Source organism: Molossus molossus, unplaced genomic scaffold (genome assembly GCF_014108415.1).
Source record: "Molossus molossus isolate mMolMol1 unplaced genomic scaffold, mMolMol1.p scaffold_m16_p_5, whole genome shotgun sequence".
Lineage (NCBI taxonomy): Eukaryota > Metazoa > Chordata > Mammalia > Chiroptera > Molossidae > Molossus > Molossus molossus.
The window spans coordinates 96,508,827-96,532,018 of record NW_023425388.1 but is presented as its reverse complement, the minus strand read 5'-3'; positions in this window follow the sequence as shown (position 1 = coordinate 96,532,018).

Genomic DNA, 23,192 nt, shown 5'->3' with positions numbered 1-23,192 from the left:
GCTAGGGATTTTCGCTTAGATTCCCCACCTCTCCATCCGCTCTCCACCTCTTCTTTCCGTAATTAATATTACCCTTTCACGTGAAATGTAAGAACCCCTGTGACCTAAGTGGAGGGAAACCGCACAAAACACTGTGATTATGCAAATCAGTGGGTTGGATGCGGACTGGCTAGGAGACTGAGGTTCACTTTTCCCCAGACACTCTTTTGGAGGAGGGAGGAAGGGGCTGTGTGGGAATGAGAGGACGATGCTGATTATGAAATAAAAAGCAATGTTTGGAGTAGGAGCGCATGAGGAGAGCACACTTTGGGGTGGTGGTGGAGGCAGAGGGGGCATTCGAGGGCTGGGTGGGCAGGGGCTGTAAGGTGGAAGATTGTTGCTTTGAAGAGAGTAGTGTAGGGATTGTGGCTTGAGTGTGAGATTCATGGAGAATGGATGTGAAATGATAGTCGATAGGATTTTTTAAAGCTAGGTGACTCTTGATTTCTTGTTAAATCTTTGCTCACTTCTAACCTTTCTGTCATCGTTTGTGTATTTGTGGGAAAGATAAGTTGATCGAATTTATTTGTCCCTGGGTAAAAGGAATGTGAAAGTAAAACACATGTAGACCCACAGGCATGCAAAACCCAATCGGCCTTTGGAAGATTTAAATGAGGTCAATGAACCATCTTTCAGCAAGTTCTTGGAATGCATCCTCTCTCCTATCCTCTTCCTGGATACATAGACTGGGACCGTATTTTATTTATGCATATTTATAAATAGAAAAGCTAGTGGACGGAATTTTCCTGAATTAACTAACTGACCTTGCCAGAGGTATTTTTTAGAATATTTTGTTGTAATCTTGTGTATTTTATGTTGGATGTAAATTTCCGATATGTCATGTGCCAGAATCCATGAGAAGGCAGACAGCCCATTCTTCCTGCTTACGCTGCCTCGTCCCATTTCCCACCGCTCACACCCACCCCCATCCTCCCACAAGTAACCCCGGTAACTGGCTGACACATTACTTGGGTTTCTAATCTGTGCTGAAACATCCTCCCAAAGACCCCACTTCACCTCTCAGTAACTTGCATTTCTCATTGTGTGTGTGTGTGTGTGTGTGTGTGTGTGTTCATATTCGCGCGTGCGCGCGCGCGCGCTCTCTCGTGCTCGCGCCACGCCAGTAGGGGAGTGTGATGTGGGGAAATCAGTTAATTTGATGATTGTGATGAAAATTCGACACCACTGGATGTGCTTTCTCTGCCAATCTGTGTGTGCTGGCCCCAGCACGTCATTGCACATACTGCTGGGCTGGTGGGAGAAGATTATTTATTATAGACCATGTGGGCAATGGACTGCGCTTGGGGGTCGTGTCTTCTCTGCCTTCAACATTTCTCTGCGAATTTCCTATTCAGTGCACTACAAAATAACTGTCTGCTGGTGCCTCTCTCTCTCTCTCTCTCTCTCTCTCTCAGCCTGGAGGAGGATTTACTTCTCTACCCGGAAGATTCCATCAGCTGCATTCTCTATTTTTAAGGGCATGGGTCTCTTTTATTAAGTATGTAAAGCAATGATTAAGACAGTGTTGCTTTCACAGCGGACTGGGGGTGATGGTGGAAGGCGTGAGGGAATGCCAGAGAAAATGCACCACTGCACCCAGCAGGAGCACCAGCATCAGGTTCAAATAAAAATAAATAAATAAGTGTCCGATACAGCAACCAGGGAAAGAGCACCACCCCAATATTATCTGTGTACTTGTGAGCATCTTAAATCAGGCCATGTTAATACACCAAAAGAGAGAGAGAATGTAAAGAAGAAAAGAAAAAAAAAAAGAAAAAACCTGAAGGGGGAGGGGGCACAAAGCACCACTGGATTGTCTTCTCATGTTTATGGCTGCCTCACATTTATCAAACACTGCTCCACAGGCATATCACACTTTGTTGATATTGTCAGTTCCTGTGCAAACAAATTGCTCATGCCTTCCTTGTCTTAGTCTTGTCTGAAAACATTGCTTCGGGGTTCAGGCTTATGTTTCTCCCACCACCCTACTGTTTTATTAGGACTTGGTGAGGTTGTAAAATGAAAGCTTTATTTCCTGGAAACAGATTAAACACTTAGCAGGTCTTTCTTTTCAGTGTGCAGGGAAAGAAGGGTGGTAGGGGAAATAGTGAGCAACTGACTTTGGCTAGGGGAAGTCCGCTCTGCCTGCTGGTAGTTATGACTAGGCAAATACTATAGGCATTCTACAGCTTCTTATTTTTAGTTTTGTCAACACTATAACGGTATCTGGTCACTTAATACTAATCAATTTATTATCCTTTGTATTATTATACCCTTTCTTGCAGTGTGCTTTATTTTATATAAGAAGACACTTTTGAACATATTATCTCTGTTTTCACTGTTTTATATGTCACAATTTTTTACATTTTCTGAGAAACAAAATCTTGGCTTGTTAATGTGTAGAATGATAAGCCAATGGTGAGAATCAAGTCAATGATAAAATGAGTAAAAAAGAAAAAGCTTAAATAGTTTTATTCTACGATACCTATCAATTTTACCTCAGTGGCTCCTTATGAGATAAATGGTTAAAAAATAAACATGTTCTTGATTAAAGTATAACTTGGAATTAGACTACTTAGACAAAATTTTATTCAATGTTAAGCTATGCAGCATCCTTTCTTATTTTCCTCCATCACAGACAGAGACAAAATCTGAGGTAAGAGCAAAGGACACTTTATGAAATGAATTTCTTTATAATGAGGGAGTGCAAAAGCTTGCCACCTGTAACTAAGACCTCTCTTGGCTGCAGAGTAGATCCAGTTCAATAGCTAACCCTAGCTGAAGCTGTATCCCTTTCTATGCCTGAGGAGGCACCGCAAAGATGGAGACTGTCTTGTTGAACAAGATATCATCCTAGAAAGGGCAAAAAAGAGAGAAGGGTGAAATACAACCAGAAAAACAGACATGTATAGACCCAAATTTTGTTGATAACTTTATTTCCTTTTTAGAGTTTTTCTTACACAAAAACACACCCAACACAAATACTGGGGCTTTAGTTTTTATTTATTTGTTATGGAACATTCTAGTAAATGATATGTTATATTCATAAAGAAAGATCTTTAAATTAAAGGTCAACTGGACATACATATTACTTGCCTGTATAAGTCATTAACTTCGTCTTATATTTTAAGAAAACACATAATGTAAAATATACTTATGCACACTAAATAAAATACTGGTGACTTAATACTTCCTAAAATCATGTTTCTCCTCTTTTACTTCTATATGTTAATAACCTTAGTGTAATTCTTACACTGAATGCAGTTCCTGGTATATAGCTCACTCCATCCTTTTTTTGATTAATAGTTGAAACTTTAAAAAGTAGAGTCTGTACATAAGAGCCAATGATTATGACTTAAACAAACACTGGACACTTAGTAATAAAGAAAATCTCCCTGCATTCCCTGGCCAGTTCTGCTCAGCAGTTAAAGTGCCGGCCCATGGACCAGAGAGTCCCAGGTTCGGTTCCTGTTAAGGGCACGTACCTCAGTTGCAGTTTATCTCCAGCCCCAGTTGGGGTCATGCCGGTGGCAACCAGTCGATGTGTCTCTCTCACGTTGATGTTTCTCTCTCTCTCTCTCTTCCTCTCTCCCTCCCTCTCTATTTAAAAATAAGTGCAAAAATGTCCTCCAGTGAGGATTTAAAAAAAAGATAGAAAATCTCTCTGCAAATGTGAGAAGTTTTTGGACTAACTTTGCATTAAGATATGGAAGCTTACTTTATTGCCTTATCTGCATTTGAACAACTATTAGAACTCTGGGAATGTAATATGACAAAGGTAAGATCAACTGAGATGGCTTTTTCCTGCCTTCTCCACCAGAAATAAGGTACTTGAATACTCTTTGACCCACATTTAAATAGTGAGGTAATTAAAGAAAAAAATTACTTCAATCACTTCACAAGCAAATGGAAGTGCAAGCATGTTGGAAGACATCCTAAGCATGCATTTTAGAGTGGCCTAAAATCAATATAAAACTACATCAATTTTCTTTTTAAAATAAGCAGTCTATGGGGTATTACATGATTGAAACAAGCAAGATTTATTTATTAGGAAAGACTTTGGGTACATTAATAATATAACATAGACCTGGAATATTGATGTTTTATTTGATCATGCTGGCATGTGTTCTATGATATTTATTGAGAAATAATTCTCCTTTTGATAGACTTTGTTAAGCCTTCTTGGTAAAATTGTGCATTGCAGAGCAGCTGGCTGAATAGGCTGAGGAGGCAGAAAGAAGGGAAATCACAAACCAAGAAGGCAGAGTCCACAGGCTGAATTCAGAAGCCCTTTATGTGATTGGAAGATACTGGTTTATTTACCCTCTAAAACAGCTCTAGTGCCCAAGTGATTATTAAACTTAAGCTTCTTGAGGGCAAACCCTAACTGAGCCTTACTCATCTGTTCAGTCTTGTCATTTTTCTAAATTTAGCAGATGAATAATAAATAGTGCTGGGTTGAAAAATAGGTATGTCCTACTTAATTATGATAGAGTTAAATGGTCCCTTCTCTTTATAATGTATCAGCACTTTGTTAAATAATGTATTTGAGTTAATTTTAACATTTCTATAGCTATTTAATTTAGGAAACTGTTTGCCTACAGAAAAGCGACATAACAACAGCTTTGATATAAATCTTTAAATGAATGCAATCTGATCAACCGTGCTTAACATTAAGTTTTGTGACTAATTTTTTTTTTCCCTTTAATTAGAAGTCCCAGATATTTTGCCTTTCCATGAAAAAAAAAAAAAAAATTGAAGGGCATGATTTAAATTTACTGATTTAACCTAAAATATTTAAAAGGACAAGTTCATTGCCACCATTTTATTTGAAAATGTCAAGCATTTTTGGAGTGCAGTTTTGTAGTATCAAAAAATGGCATCTTCTGCACAGTCCTTGTGTGAAGAGGTGGGTGAGGATTAACCCAGAGCTGTTGCAGCTGAAGCCCCCTGCTGTGTGATGATGAAAATGGCATCCTGGGCATGATGTGCTCTGCAGAGGCTGCAAACCCAGGAAAGCCATCATGTGGCATGAGTGAAGTGGGAAGTCTTTCCTAGCTTGTAGGGGACATAAACCATCCTTCAGCTTTTTATAACCAGAAATAACCCAGAGTATTTCTAATCACGTGAGCTCATGACAAAGTAAATGAGGGAACACATGATTTGTTGAGAGATTAGTGGAATAAATACATCCTAATAAAATTATCAATGTTCTCATCAAATGAATGGTGAAATGAATAGTTTTCATGAAAACTATCAGGAACACGAGATTCAACTTAATGAAGATAAATAGCAATGTTAAAATAGGATTTCTATGCAGTTGTTTACATGCTTTGGGCCTAATATATATTGGGCTAGGACATTTTCTATTACCCTTCCCTTAGTAAGGATCATCAGTTCCTTGTTTTTTTTTTTTTTTTTTTTTTTTAATTGGAGCATTTCCTGTATTATGAGAATACAATAGTTTTAAAAGAAATAGAGGTTAACTGTTCAGTATATGCTTACATAGTTTATTTAGGGTCATAATGTGGAGTTTGTGTTAATGTCAGATCAGTAGAGAATATTTCCTCTGTGAACAATATTATTTATTACAAAGGCAAAAGCATCAAATAGGTTCCTTGATTGAGAGTTGTGGACCAATTGTTATGGGTAGCCTATTATAGAAGCCTATCAGATAACAGTAACTAATGTAGCTTTGTTTATTTCAATTCCATTTGCTACAGAACAAAATAATTGAACATATTATGCATATAATTTTTATTCAAGAAATGAGCCCATTTGATCCTGCTAATGTGTTCACTGGGCTTCTTTAAATAGGTATGAAATTGTTTTCATCTTAGAATTATGTAGCATATTTAAAATTAGGAAAGTAAATATTCTGCTAAATTAGGTATCAGTTAAATATTAATGCCAAAATCAGAGATGTAATTATTGAAAAAGGAAATATTCCTCAATCATTTATCTCCATATGCACATATATACAAGTTTAAGTATACAGTTATTTTTAGGACTGAAGGATATCTTTATCATTTTATCAGTAATCAGAGTTTGGGGCTCCCAGGGATGAAGTGTAAGGAAAAGGCAAGAATTTGTTTGCACTCATTACTTTCTTTTACTTTTTTTTTGAAAGTTAAATATATTTTAAATAAAATATTTAATATTTTAAATAATTTTTTTTAGGCTGTAACAATGATTAACTTTTCCACTTAAAAGCACAGGCCAGTCTTACAATTTCTGAATTTGCAGTAGAGCTGATTTGTTCTGGATCTTCTTTTGTGCTTATGAAACTGAGTGATGAGAACCTCTGCTACCTGAATAGACAAGGGCTGAGGTTGTAAGGAGATCTACCAGGGAGAGAGCTGGCCATTAATTATTCACATTCTATTTTAGAGGACTTTGAAGTAAATATTGAGACAGTCATTATTCAACTTTGGAGATAACACTTTCTGAATCAGCAAATAGATTTTAGTGGAATATTTAAATTATTTTTCAGCTATTTGAATGTAGAGGGGGAAACCCCTGGTTAGTCACAGTTAAATAGTTTTTCTGGGGGCTAGATAATGACATCATTAGGGATTGTTTAGAAAATAAAAATAAGCATTCCTTTACTTTGAGGAACATGAAATCTTAAAGCTAAGTGTGTTTAAACACTGCACATGATTTCATATAAGAAAACAAAAGTCCTATTACAGGTCAAATTGACTGCCTAATAAATTTATATACTTGACAATGAATGGTTTATTTATGGAAACTGTGCATTGTTTATCTCAAGTCATCTTTGGGAACACAGTGAGAAAGCACCTTTTCTGATGAGGATGTGCTGCTGACTGCTAAATGTGTAGCTGCTACAAAAAAAAAAAAAAAAAAAAAAAAAACAATGAATTTGTTCTTGTAAAGAAATATTTTTAGCTTCTTTGCTAAAATTGTGTGCATTTAAAAATGCAAGTGTCCTTCATAATGCTTACTTAAATGTCAAGGACCAAAATGTATAGTGCATAAATGCGTTTTTACTTTCTTAATAAATTAATGTTTTACACTTGTTTGTCCTATACCCCCTAGGGAAAATGTTCACCACACTATACCTTCAGTTCACTCTCCTACCTTATATGGTCTCTGCTCTTCCATTTGAAGTAGTGGTCTCTGCTCTTCCATTTGAAGTAGTACTTAGGTTGTGAGGAGAAATGATTAAAATATTTGTCTTTAACAGCAAATAAGAAAATGTACAATAAGCGTCTTATTTAATTGTCATTCCTTTACTGCTATCTATTTTATGTGCTGAAGTCTGAATACTAATTCGACTTCCTTAATATTCTCCAGAAATAGTGACTCCCCCGCCCCCACCATGCTACCAACCTGAAAGACCCATTAAAATAAATTAATGGGGGGGGGGCGGGTAAAATGAAGAGTAAAGAAAGAAAGTTTTGCTAAAACCTATATACTGAACACTTACAGAGTGGATGTTTTTCCTTTCACCCTCCAAGGCAAATACCACAGTGTTTTAGCAAGGTTAAATCTTGTACAATGTGCTTTTACTTGTTTTTGTTATTATTATTGCACATTGTGTGAGCTCAGCCTCCTTAGTCTCATCATAAAAATGGCAAAAAGAGGGGGGGAGTATGAGACAGCCAGCCAAACAGGCGCAGAAATGCCTGGCAAGCCTGCTAAATTAGCATATGCCAAGCTGAGTATTTCCCTCTGTTGTTACATAATCCCTTTCTAATAGGAAATCAGTTCTCATACTTAACCCTTTCAGGAGATTTTGAATTCTCCCACTGTTATATTTTTATTTTGCTTCATTTATTTTTCTCACGAATTGTGCAAATTATCTTTTTAGGGGCTTTGATGTCAACTTCTTTTTTTTTCTCTTTTCAGTCTTTCTGTATACAAATGTTCCATTCTGTGCCCAACTTCAGGATTCAAGAATCAACTTTTCTATAGCTTTCACTGAGAGGATCTAATTAGCATTTTAGGCTCTCTTTGCTCATGTGCAGCTTTCTTTAGAAAATGTATTAGTTGTATGAGGTTCCCCTAAGGATTCATAATACTGTGGTTTGTTACATGTACTGTGATGTTCAGTGTGCCTTAATTATGCAGGTGTCCTCGTTTCAAAGCCTTTTCAGGGATCATGTGGGATAGAACAGGGGCTGGCTGTAAATTCACTGTCATGTATTAATGTGTAGGTGGTATTCAGAAAAGGATGTTTTTGAAAGCAATTATATATCTATGACTCCAGTATAGCAAGCAGTTACTCACATTCTGAACTTACTGGTTACCCTGCCAAGGCAGAATGAAATTCACCATTGTGATACATAATACAGTATCTGTGATTCCTAAATAGTCTTTTGCACTGGGAATGAAATACAATAATGAGTGAAAATGTGTATTCCTTATTCTGAATAGGGATTGTTCCTTTCACTCTCCCAAACAAAAAGAAGAATCAGAAATTGTTTCTAAATCAATACTCTATTCCCTAACTAGCCCATTAACACATTTTCCTATGGTAGGATTTCAAAGTTATCCTAGTTATTCTTTCAGGCTATAGATTTTTAGATCATATTAACTGCCTGCAATCTTCTTGGGCTGCCAAATGTCAGTACATTGCTAAATTTGAGACATTATATTTTCAGTTTTTTATTTGGATGTAATTTAGACAACTGTGACAATATAGAGAAACATTGAACTCATTCTCAAGCATCCTGTGCAAAGGGAGGGAGGGAGGGAGGGAGAGAGAGAGAGAGAGAGAGAGAGAGAGAGAGAAAGAGAAAGAGAGACAGAGAGATCATTTTAAAATAGAGACTTCATCTGTGAAGGGATAGCTACAAGAATTGGCTCATTTAGTACTCACCATTTATAAGGAGGATATTTTCCTACAGTGTCAGTTTGAGAGTGTATTTTCATTAATTGTACCTTTGACTGACTTGTATTCCTCTGTGTATTACATCAAAATTTGAGTTTAATTAGTAATGCAACTGTTATTCTTTCTTTTATGTTTGACTATTGTGATAAAAAGCATTTTGTAAGTTGATACGCTAACAATTTCAACAAATTTTTATTTTATTATTGTACACAATTGCAATATTTTGAAGCCATATTATTATTAATGGTATCTTAAAAAAATACTAGTGTCCAGGAATACATAGAAGTTCTTTTATTATGAGAATTTTTTTACCAGAATCTGATGTATTTGTTTTAGTAGACAATAGAATGCCATGTGCCCTTTACTGATTATTTTAAGCATTTATGTCTTTTTAGTTAATGAGAGAACTAATCATTATTTTGTCTGTGCTATGATCTATATAAACCCTTTGTATATTTTTATTATAACATTTGCAATGTTAGGTATTTATCTATCTGCCCCTCTAGTGGATTGTAAACCCCTATAGTACAGGGTCTTAGTCTTCATTTTATTTCAAGTGCCTAATCGAATGATCTGTGTCTTTTTTCAATCCACTGCTTGATTAGTTTTATTCCAATCCATTGAATCTTCACACATCTCTATAATTGGATCCAAATAATACTTAAGTATTTATGTTATAACTGCCAGAATGCCAATACAGTACACACAGAACAGAATAAATATTTGCAATTAATTTTTATTTGTATGTAATATACAGAGAGAAGACACAGATAGATGCTGAGAAACACAAACAATTCTAAATAATGACATACTTCACAAAAATTTGGAATCATTGCTTTTACTTAGGGTAGTCAGTTCAAATTTGCACTGAAGACATTTGTCTCACAGCTTTGAATCTCTCCAATTTCTCTAGTGCTTGTAACTCCTTGTCTGTTTTTTTTTTTTGTTTGTTTGTTTCTTTTCTACTTACTAAAGATTTGTATCCCTAGCCTCAAAAATGCCTGATGATGACTTTGGGTAAATGTAAAACCAAATCATCTTACTGTTCTACTTAGGGTAGCTAGTATTTCTGGATAAATGTATAAACAAAGAGGAATTACAAACTGACCTTGATCTGCCAGATTATCAGTGTGGATTGACCTGCTTTTGTGATGGCCAAGCTATAGGTTTGAGGTTCTCTGAACAGTCCCTGAAGTACAGATTCAGACCACATTCTTCTCACTTTGACTGAGGGGGGTGGAGGGGGTGTCATCCTTTTTATTTAAAAGGCCTTTTAAAGAAAATCCTAAATACTATTTTGTGGTTGGGGTTGTTGTTGTTTTAATGCTTACTCATCCTCCTGCAGTTGAAGACACGTTGCTGTGGCTGAATTTGATTTATTTCCTTTTTTATATTAAAAGACAATGGGAGCCCTGGCTGGTTTGGCTCAGTGGTTAGAGTGTCGGCCTGCGGTCTGGAGAGACCCGGTTCCGGTCCCACTAAGAGCACGTACCTCGGTTGCACTTTGTCCCCGGCCCTGATTGGGTCGTGTGGGTGGCAACCACTCGATGTGTCCCTTTCACATCTATGTTTCCCTCTCTCCCTCCCACTCTATCTGAACAAAATATCAAAAAATGTCCTCAGGTGAGGATTAAAAAAAAGACATTGGGAGGTAGGTTGGGGATATTGACTGATTTAGAAGAGAATTTAAGTATAGTTATTGGGATCTGAACGCCAAGGGAGAAAATACTTTCTACAATTTGTAGTGACTCTATTTCCACATAAAGTATTTTATGAATGCTTTTTCTAAAGAGTCTCAGTGACTCAGTAGCTTTTCTTAAAAGTCATTTTATTTCTCTTCCAATTTAAAAATCAATTTGCTTGATGTCTTTTGGATTTTTGACTATTCCATGACTCTTGGCATTTGAAAATATATTAACTAGGCTTACTTAAGATTTATCTGATGCCAGGTGCTGAAATTATTGTGTCATTCTTATGTTGAAATACACATTCAGTAAATAAATATCTAAGTTAATTAAATGAGCTCAATTTATTGGGGGTTATTGTCACTCTGTGGAGTTGATATTAAGAATTATGTTTTCCCATAGCTTTTGTTAGTCCCTAGTGTCTGCTTCATGTCGAAGCATGCCGGCCCCGTGCAGCACCCTGATTCGCCCCTTTGGCGTGCCTCAGCTTAACGCTGGCTGGTCAACTTTCCAAAGCCTGATGAATAAAAGGGAATGGAGTTTGGGAAGCAGTTTTTGTTGACTATTTTACTTTTTTGATGTGATGAAAAATTATTTTAGTATGTTACTGAATTTTATTAATTATATTGAGGATATTTGTATAAATCTATGATTAGAAATGACATACTTGAATGTTTTATGTGACCACATGGTATCTGAAACACTAGAAATGTGCGGAAGAGTCACACCTTCAGATTTCTCAACATTTTTAGTTATAGTGATCCATTCAGAAATTGATTTTTCAATTTGACATAAAAAGTAAAGACCTTTACCTGTTACTTTAAATGCTAAACCATTTTGGACCCACGTTCTTTTTTTTTTTTTTTTTTTTTCTTCACCAGAGGACATTCTCACATCCATCTTCAAATAGAGTGGGAGGGAGAGAGGGAGGAAGAGAGAGAGAGAAACATCCACTGGCTGCCACCCACATAACCCCAACAGGGGCCTGGGACAAACCTCAATCGAGGTATGTGCCCTTAGCGGGAGCTGAACCTGGAACTCTCTGGTCCACAGGCCAACGCTCTTACCACTGAGCCAAACCAGCCAGGGTAACTCTTGTCCAGAGTTACCATATTAAACACAATACTGATAATCATCAGAAGAATATGATACTAAGTACATTGTCTTTATAGAAAGAGTTGAGGCTAACTAGCATGAAAAAGAAGTTGTGTGTTCAATAACATTTGTGAATATATTATTAAAGTCAAGTAAAAATTACAGAGAATAGTTTCACATCTCTGCTTTCTTTTTTAACATAGAAATGGTATGGGTGAGATAAGACTAATGGTGTTGTGAAACTTCAATTCTTCATCTCTCTTCACTTGGAATAGCTAAGATATAGATACAGTTAGAGAAATAAGTTCATAGTTTTTTTAGATGTCTGGTACAGGTCATAAAGTCAGATTTACTTTAAAATTTTGTTTGCTTTTCCTAGTTTTTTTTTCTTTTTTTAATCCTCATCTGAGGACATTTTTCCATTTTTTGTACAGACAGAGTGGGAGGGAGAGAGAGGATGAGAGAGAGAGGGAAACATCGATGTGAAGGGACACATCGAGTGGCTGCCACCCGCACGACCAACCCGGGCTCCGGGGACAAACTGCAACCGAGGTACATGCCCTTAGCGGGAACCGAACCCGGGTCTCTCCGGACCACAGGTGGACGCTCTAACCGCTGAGCCAAACCGGCCAGGGCTGCTTGTCCTAGTTTTATCGACTGTGCAAATACAGACTACCAACAAAGCGGAACAGATTATTTTTGAAGAAAATGATAGCAAAAAAAAAAATACATTTTGTAATGCAAAACTGTGCTTGAGGATTGGGTATGGAGAGGTTGGGAAGAATAATAATGTTTTTTATTTTTTAATGATGGTCTTACTATCAGATAACAGTACATTTGATAAGCATTAGGCAGTTTCTCCTAAGACCTTTGTATCATCTGGGTGTGCCAAGATGAAGAATAGAAGTGATTTAGTAACAGAGGAAGAGTGCATAATAGATACCGCTGGACCTTGAGTGGAACACAAGCAGCCTCTATGCCAAACCACAGTTAGTGTGGAACTGGTAATGAGGCTGGCCTGGTGAGTGTTCTCTATTTTGTACAGTGAGTTCTCTATTCTGTAGAGGCAAGTGATATCATTGGACTAATTCAAACTCTGATTTTGGGGAAGTGCCCTGCAGCAACAAAACATAATAGTAGGGATCAAGGAACCTAAATTCTCCTCTAAGTCATGCCACTGTTTTAGACACTTTGAGCAAGTCATTTCTCTTACAGCTCACTTTCTGCATCTGCAGATTCAGAGATTGGTTCCACATCCAATTCTTGTCAATGTGTTATAGAAAGATCTTATGGATGATTGCAAACTGTGGAAATGACATTTTTGTGTTTTTGCTTAACATTAACTGTGCTATTAAAATACCTTTTACTACAATTTTTTATATCTATGCATTGTTCAGTATTTAAAATTTTTATACATGTAAAGATATATTTATTTTGATACACGTGTCTGTATACATTTTAGAAGCTTTCTTTTGCTGTTATCAAGTTTTATAGATTAATTTTGTAATCATCCATCTGAGATTAGGTCATACATTTTTTGTTTCTCATGAAATTGCATCCACATATCCAGTTTGAAAACTAGTAAATTGTTGCTCCATTAGTCATATATTATTAGGAAGTGGACTGAATTAAGTGTTCAATTTTGTGTTCAATTTTGTTTTCTGTGTATTTAATCTGTATTTGTGTGTAAATTTTTACAATCATTTTATTCTTTATAGCCTTTGGTTTTCCTAAGCATAACCTACTCATTGATTCATTTTTTAGCAAATACATGTTTGAAAGCAGTGTTGTAAATACAAATGAACAAGATAGAAACAGTCTCTGCCCTTATAGAGCTTACAGTCTAGTGGCTGAGACACAGAATCGACAAATCAAATTATGTAAATCTTTCCTGAAATAAGAATTCCATATTTTCAATATCAACAGAATGTAGGTATGTCAGTGAGGATATTAAATCACTGGTTTAACAACAATATTGTAAACTTCACTGGGCTTTTAAGATATTTATTTAAGATTGGATTAAAGAGTTCTCATTTCTCTAGTCTATTATCCTGAAAACATTCTCAGCATGATACCAGTTCCTTCTTTTTATTATTAATAAAACTTGAAAGAAGCTGACAAGTTGAACAAGAAATATTCAAGCATGCTCTATTCTAACTGATTTGTTCAAGAGGATGATTCATTTAATTTCATAAAGGTTCAGTGGGCCAGAACGGATGACCAGGTCAGCAGAGGGATGTAAGGGAGAAGAGGTCTGTGAGAAGGATCTATGTAACAAGCAACAATATTTAGCTTTTTAGAGCTGACGTTCTGCTTGAGCAATTCTGATGTTACCAGCGACAGTCATTTAAAGAGCTGTTGATGCCTCAGGGAAAACATTTTTAAAGTGTCCTATCTAGAAACAATGCTCTGTGTACACTGTCATATATATTAAAAACCTGGCCCTTGCTTATATTACAATACATTGTGCCTGATTAAAACCTGTACTACTCTGATATTGCTTCTTGAGAGTACCGATTAAATGTTGTTCCTGAAATCTTTCTTCTTGCTCAGTCTGCTCTGAATTTGATTGAAATATCAATCACCTGGTAAACAAGGCTGGAGAATAGATGAGAACACCATTTAAAAACTTTTAGCATAAAATAAATTTTATATATAATTACTTTAAAAATGTTAGAAAATGTAAAATTATATGAATGGGCTGCAAATATTCTTGATGTCTTTATAGGCTTAGTATTTAAGTTTGACAGAGGACTTCAACATGCAAATGATGTCATCTTTTTAACCAATTGCACGGCATTTTTGAATATTATCATTTATTGGTCAGCGGTGTCCCTGGAGTAGGTGATATAGATCTCGTAGTAGATAGGATGAAACATTTTTGATATATACTTTGGAAATCATAATGGTGATGATTTTCTATACAGTGATTTTTAACTGGTGTGCTGTGGCAATCTGGTGTACCTCAAGATTTTTTAAAACATGCATTACCTGATTATTTAGTCAGGGATTCTGACCTCTTTTCTCTTAGATTGTCAAATAAAAAAAAATTACACCAATCAACACAATAATGATTGTTCAGTGTGAATGAATCAAATCTATATCTACTTTTTTGTCAGATGTGCAAAAATATATTTTTTTGATGTGCCGCAGAATTTTAGTAATTAGTTTATATGTGCCATGAGACCGAAAACGTTGACAATCACTGGTCTAGCATTATAGTTACTCCACAGAGAGACTTATTTATCTGGATTACATGAAACAGTACAGTGCACAGCTAGAAAAACCTTTGCTAAATTATTATCTTTAATTTTGCTCTATTTTAAAAGAAACTTCAAAATTAAAGCAATTCAAGTAAGTGCTCTGTTGCAAGTGATAATGTGCAAGAGTGTAGTTTTAGTCTAAATGATTTAGGCAACAGTATGGCATAGATTCAGACATATTTGGAAACTTTTACAGAGGGAACTAGGTGGTGCTGTTCTGTCAGCTGTGCGTCTTAGTGACTTTGGTCCTCTTCTCAGGCCATTTAACACTTTCATACAACAGGTGCATTCAGTAAGGTACTGTTTGGTTTCCCACTGGCATTTCTTTTTATTAACTGAGTTTATATTGATCTTGCAACTTTGGTGTCAGCCGTATTTTCATACAGCATAAGAAATGTTCTTCCATATCACAGTTTACTCATTTCTCTAGCATTTAAGACAATATATTAAATTATGAAATCTTCAGATATTTATGTTATGTGTTTTTAATTTTTTTGTATTTGGCTATTTATTTGCCTGAATGCTTACAATTAATTGAGTCAAAATTTTAAGTGGTAAAATTTTTGTATAATTTGAATTGATTTAATATAAAAATGCCACAAAATAATATATATACTCAAGAAAAACATATTTTTATTGTTTGCAATACCTAAAATTGAAATAAACCTTTAAAAAAAAGAAATAATACGCTTTCCTTGAAAAAATATCATTTGCTTAATTTACTTCTCTGTAAGAAAAGTGACCTTGATTAAGCTCAATTAATCTTTTCATGTTTCAAGACATCCTTAAGTTAATTGTGCCTTCCAATCATCTTGGTGGTACCAGATAGTTCGAAATAAAGTAATACACTCATTTCAAATTAAATAACAACAAAATTACTTCACTGTCCACTTATATTCAGTACACTGGTGTATCCAAGGTATATTTTCGTGATAAGAAATATAGCTTCTTTTAGACACATTTAGATTTAAGGAATGCAGATAAGAAAGACTTAAAAGGATTAAAACTTTGCAATTGAAATTGTAAGTTATGTGTCTTAATGATTTTACAGTACTTTTGGAAAAGAGTATATCATGCAGTTTATTCTTTAATGAAAGTCCAGATGTAAAATAAGGATGAAATACTTAAAAGAGGTGTACTCATGAAGCACCAGTTCTATCATTTTGAATGGGGACAAAAATAATTTATATTTTCTTTATTTCTGATAAGTCCTCCTTGCTGCTATTTACATTATAAACATTTACATTTTACCTTAATAGAAAAGTGAATATTTTATAGAAAACTCTTTGTATTTTCTGTTATCTCACAAATCTTTTACCTATGTAAAACAGAATCAATACAGAATTTCTTCCATGGCATGTCATCTTAGAATTCAAAGAGATAATGTCTAAGATGAACGTCTTATAGACTAATAAGCCTAAGTAAAAGTGCTGCTAGACTTCTTTGCTCACATTTGACCTTCTGGCCTTCTGGCCTCCTGAAATAAAATGGAACTTACAAGTAGTAGAATGAATGCCCAAGGTTAGACACCTGTCATGTAAGAGTTTAACATGGGGAAACTGTGTAAGAGAACTGGGATTATCTATTCACAAGAAATACCTTCATTTTCTATCAAGTGCAATTTTTCCTAGAAAGGATTAGGTAACTTTCATTTTATAATGCCATAACCTTAAAATGTGAAGACACCTAATGATAAAAAATACAGCTTTTGAGATTATATACAAAGTTAGTGTTTATAGTCTGGGTTTTAGTTATTCGTATTACAAAAATACTTTCCATCTTGATGATGTTAAAGTTTGAATTAGACAAATTACGAAAGGTACTCTTGTGTTGGCTGTGTCTACGTGCTCAAAAACATGAGTGTGTCTGTGATAGTGAATGATCTACTTTTTGAAAGTTGAGATTTTTGGCAGCAATACTAATTAAAAATATTCAATTTTAATATACCAGATATGAGACTTACATTATGGAAAGTTCAATGACATAATGGACCAAAACTTTAAAGATAGCTTATTTTTAAAATACAATATACTTCAAATAAACATGATATTTGGTGAAAAAATATTTGATGACAATATATTTCAAAATTATCTTTCTTCCAGAATATAGAAAGCCTATAAGTTATTTTTTTCTTAAATGTCAAAAATATCTAAACTTATAACTCTGGTGACTGCTTATTGTTTTACAAGTAAAATTAGAAGGAAAAATACTTAAACGTATCTCTAGTAATATGCTTTCTCCTTGGACTGAAGCTCCAGAATTAATATCAAAATCTATACATTTTTCATAATTTCTTGTGGTCAATATTTATTTCTTGGAGATATAGTATTAAAATAAAAGAGGCTTTCTTCACAATTATTTTTGATGAAGATTAATCTCAGGCAATGTAGTAGAAGCCATTGACTGTGTTAGTAATCAGTGGCAGAAGACAGATTACTTGGCATGTCATATATTTTTTTTTATTTTCCAAGAGCATCATTTTACCTTTCCAAATGCTCCTTTGGAAATGTCTGTAGAGGTTCCTTTTCATGTTGCCATGTTTTATCAGCGATGAAAGATTTATATCTCATGGATCTAAAGGTGATTTTTACTTTAAAAGGTAGACTAAAGAAGAAAAAAAACAAGAATAAGTAAAGGATTTCTGGATTTCTTTTGAACTCACAGTCAGATAGCAGAATAGTTGAAAAAGCAAGCAAAGGGACAGAAGATAATTAGGAGAAGAAAAGCAACAGTGTAATGGAGAAGATAGATGTATATCTTTTGTACCTGTGAGTGTATTTTTTCTTCATTAAACTGATAGAAAATATAATCTCCAAATGAGGCTTGCTATAAAATTATAGTTGATGTCAACAAATCAAGTTTTGAAGGAGTCAATAGATACAGACATTGTACATGGTTAAAGAGATTAGAATAGAACTAAATAAAATGTTTGAATGATCTTGGTGCAGCATGTCTAGAAGCTAATTGTAATGGTATAGCACAAGTAATGAGAATTCTGACAACACTGTGAAAGGTAGGTATAACTGATATTAACCCACATACAACCAAAAATGACTTTTTAAGTGTATATCTCCTAATTTGTCTTAAAATAGCTCTTGCCTACTACCCAGCCCCTGGCAGGCAAAAAAAAAATAAATAAATAAATAAAAAAAATAGTACTCTGGTCTTCCTTTGTTGGCATTAATATGAGTGGAAGTGATAGAATACAATAATTAGGAAGTCTTACCTTTTGCTGATCAGTCCCAGGAAAAACTCTCCTTATTGTGGCTTTGTAACGTACAAATTGTCAACTTTTTAAAAAGTATCTTATTCTGGCTACAAATGGTCAGAGGTGAAACTTGGCAGAACCACACAACAGATGAGTTCTTAAAAACAAAGCAATGTTGTCCTGGCTAGGTTGCTCAGTTGGTTGGAGCATCATCTCATATACAGAAAGGTTGCAGCCCGGCTTGTGTGGCCCAGTAGGGGGCATGCAGGAGGTGGCCAGTTGATATTTTCTCTCATTGATGTTTCTATTTCTGTCCTCTCCCTTCCTCTTTCTCTAAAATCAATAAAGAAAAAAAAAATTATAAGGAAAGGATGAGGGTTCCATTTCCAGTCAGGGCAAATACCAAGGGGAGGGTTTGATCCCCCTTTGGAGCACATATGGTAGGTAACTGATTGATTCTCTCTCTCTGTCTCACTCTTGTCTCTCTCTCTATGTCCCTCTCTCTAGAAATCAATGAAAACATATCCTTGGGTGAGGATTTTTTAAAAATGGTTTAGTCATTGATTTCTTTTCATGAGATATTGATTTCAAAGCAAAACAAAACAAAACTTACAAAAGCAGTTGCTACATTTAATTCCGGATATGTCCATCAGCAGGTGTTTCAAAGGGAGCATTGCTAGTTTTAAACTAAAATCTTCAAAACTGGGAAGACCTTTACATTTTAGGAATCCTTATCCAAATGTCTAAACATAAATAAAAACTTTGGAAAGAGAATAAAGCACTTGCAAAAAAGTTTGTCTTCTCCTTTACTTAAACAAAATTATATAGTGTAAATTAGAGAGATGTGGCAAGCATTTAGAAATGAACACGGTATATTTGCTGATATAAACATCAATAAATTAATCTAGCCCTGGCCAGTTGGCTCAGTTGGTTGCAGGTTTGATTCCAGTCAGGGCAGGGCACATACAATAATCAATCAATGAATGCATGAATGAAAGGAACAAAAAATCTCCCTCTTTTTCTCTCTAAGAATATAAGAATCAATAACAAAATAAAATAATCTAAATGTGCTAATAATTTAAAGTAGTGCCCCTGACATTATTCAAGACAGTGTCACTACCAGAAATTATTTTGTCATCTTTTTAAATTGTTTATATTTTCTACCTTTTCCCTATAGACACTAAATTGTGAGTACAGGGATACTGTTTACTGTTTTTATTTTCTACTTCTAAAATATTGTCTAGGACACCATTGTTCAACTTTTGTATATGAATGTTTATGAATGTATATGATGCTCATTTAATTTTTTTCATTTTTTAAATAATTTTTTCTTTATTGATTTTTAGAGAGAAGAAGAGAGAGGGAGAGATGAAAACAGCGATAAGAGAGAACATCAACTGACCACCTCCTGCATGTCCCCCACTGGGGATCAGGCCCACAACCTGGGCATGTGCCCTGACTGGGAATCGAACCAGTGACCTATTGGTGCATGGGTCAATGCTCAACCACTGAGCCACACTGACCAGGCCTTTTCATTTATTTTTTTAAGTAAAAGACTTCTTTGAGCAACTTCCTACTTATAATGAACATAAATCAAGTTAATACTGTATTTAAAAATATACCTACTTCACAATAGTTATGATTAGTAAAGTTCTTTTTTAGACACATCATAACCCATATTTTATCATAGATTATTTGTTATTTGAGAACATTTTCAATTTTATTTATTGCATTAGGCTTGTAATAAAACAAAATACTGCTGCTGCTCATTGAACAAAGGAAAGTAGAACAGGGTATTTACTTGGTGATATACCATAAGAACGTTTTTCAAAGTATTAATATATTTTCTCAACTGTTTCTTATGCTGCTGTATAGTTCCGATATGTGTGTGTATGTGTGTGTGTGTGTGTGTGTGTATTCTTAATCTGAAATTTGTTTGAAGTCAGGGTATTATAACTTCATTATGTGAAAAAAATAGAACAAAAGATCATAATAGGCCATAGGGGAAATTCTACATAAGAAATCTGTTACAACAAAATTGGATGAAAGTTTAAAATGAGCTCTGCTGTATTATAGATTTAAACATGATCTCATTCAACCCTATTTAAATTGTATGTCAATGCAGCAGCATAGTGTAAATAGAAAGTCCAAGGGGTAGGGCATCAGGAATAAGATTTCTGACCATGACTATACCACTGGCCCTCTCCATCACCCCGGGAAATAGCTCCTCTCTCTAGGGGTCAGTGCTCAGAGGGTGTTAGACTTCAATCATCTCCAAGGTCTCTTTCAACTTGAAGAATAACTCCAATTCAGCAGTTAATATAAGTGAATATACTTTACAAAGGTTAAGACATGATAATATCTTTATCATTAAATGAACAGTTTTAATTAAATCTTATAAAATGATGAAATAAATTACCAGTTTATAAAATTCTACTGATGCATTTATGTGTATAAATATTCAGATCGATAAATATACTGGCACATTATTGCTATACAAGTATATAACCAATAAATCTGATTGTCATAATTCCATTTGTTTTAAAAATGTGTGTGCATGAATAACTAATTCATCACATTTCTGACTTTTCACCCTGTTTTTTGTGAGACATGAATTGACTAGAAGAGATCATTGCAGAAATATTTATTTTGTAAAACTCTTCTAAGAAAAATCTTAAACTATAAGAAACCTTAAAGTGAGAAAAAAAAAAAAAAAACCCTCAGTGATTTCAGGAATAGACTTTAGTAAATGAAGCAACTTTTACACTAAGTGCCATAAACAACTTTTTAATATTCGTTAAGCCTCAAAACAAAGATAAATGTCCTTAAACTACTTTAAAAGTACTTTAGACTTAATTAAGACATAACTTCCACACAGGACTACTAGACTTCAAAATAGCGCTGAAATGCTTTCTTGGTATTTAAAAGGATCTATACTTTTTTTTTCATCTTTATTGCATGATTTAGAACTGTACCCTCTGAAAGATAAAGAGAACTGAAGGGCCTCAAATCATGAGATCTGAATCCAGTTTGCACAAATTGTAGCTAATCCAAAATTTCACTTTTTTCAAATAGAATTTGCTCGTAAGAAAGCCAAATGCATATATATATATATATATATATATATATATATATATATTTCATGAAATGAACATTGCACTGATTACTTAGAGAGGATTTCATAATAACCTCTAACCATAATCATACAAAGAGTTAAACTCCCCTCATTATGGAGCAAGGCAAATGCAGAGTGTTTGTAGGCTATCTGGAAGGTCAGTCCTCAGACCAATCCACCGGCAGCCCCGGATGCCTGGTTAAGCTGCCAACACCTTCACTTTCCCAGTCTGCCAGAAAGTCAGCTGCAGCTGCAGGGAGCATTCTTTTTTCCCCTACCCGACGCTAAGCTTGTGTATCTTACAATTGCCACAGAGAGAACAGAATTAGGAAATGTAATTCAGGGTTATGATCTCCTCCCCAACCCTATTAATGGATTTCATATTAATGTATTATGAACAGCAAAACATAAACAGATAAAAAGAGTTTTTGCACACATGCGTGTTCTCAAATTCTTTTAGTCACATTTTGGAAAGTAACTTGGTAAAATTGCCTTCCAGGCTCAATCCAATCTTATGCACTTTGGGGATTCCTAGTGTTATCATCACCATCATCAACATTATGTTTGTTGTACTGTTATTTGCAGTTAGACAAATGTAACCACAGGTAACAGGTGTGGAGGGTGGTATGTGTTGTGTATGAAACTGCACAGGCTTGATCCCTGATCTTGATTTGCTGTGTAACTGAGAGAGGTATTCTGAGGGTTAATTAGTTGGCATAGCAACATACCCGATATCATGTCCAGAAAATTATGGGTACTTAATAAGCTATAGAAACATTGTGAGAAAAAAAAAAATAACATTAAATCCAATTTGATTTTGGTCCTCTGAATTTTTCATGCACTTTAATCAATATTTTTGCTAAAATATTTTTAATAGGTATTACAGGAATTAAAAGAAAAGATTATCTAATAAGATTGGAGAACCTTGAAAATAATCACAGAAAATTTTACATTTCAAAATCTAAGCTTGTTTGGACAGAAGCTCTAGATAAAGGAGGAATACAGAAGGAAGAAATAGGGCAACTGCAATGTAGTATATTGCTGTTCATAAATCTACAAATAAGTATTGGGAGAAAGGTGGCCATGATATGTTTTAAAAGCAATATTCTTTAAATCTAAAAAACTTGCATTTTGGATACTCTGTAGCTACAGAGACAACGTGAAGAGTGTTTCTTCATCTGAGTACAGAGAGCTTTTACTGAATTTCCCCCGTTCTTTCTTTCTCTCTCCCTTCCTTTTTTCCAAGTAAATGATGAGAAATTGCAGAGTCTTTCTCTTTGTTGAAACTATTAAACATATTTCTGCAAAGAATCATCTACTTTTCTATAGATGGATTTCAGAAACTAAATGAGATCATTTATCAACAACATAGCCAACAACAGTACTACCTGAGTGGGAGCTGTTGCCAAGGTCTATGGAATGATTACATTCCTTCTTTTCTGGTTTCAGATACAATTATATTTTTGTGGACAACATTATTTTAAACCATGAGGGACACTGCTCACATTGTGTCACTTAACTTTTGTTTTAAGCAAGGTTTACAGAAAGTCTACAACTTCTAAACTGTCATTTAAATAGTCGAATTAAAGTTTTAAATGGCCATCCAGGAGCTTCATGGATGACATGCTATGCACACATCTGGCTAACAAGATTTACTATCTCCCCTCTCTCATTGACTTTTAGTTGAATAAGAAAAGTGTGGATTTGTTTGTCCTTCTAAAGTTTTGTTAAAAGGACGCTTTCATAGTGAGAAAATGGCTCTTTTTAAAATTCATCATTTTCAAGGTCATGGAATTTGCACATTGGCCAGACTTTTTTACTAAATGAAATATTCATTTATGATTCTGGATATGGCCATACGATGGAATCCATTTTTTTTTTTTTTTTATCCTCACCCGAGGACATTTTTCCATTTTTTGTTCAGGTAGAG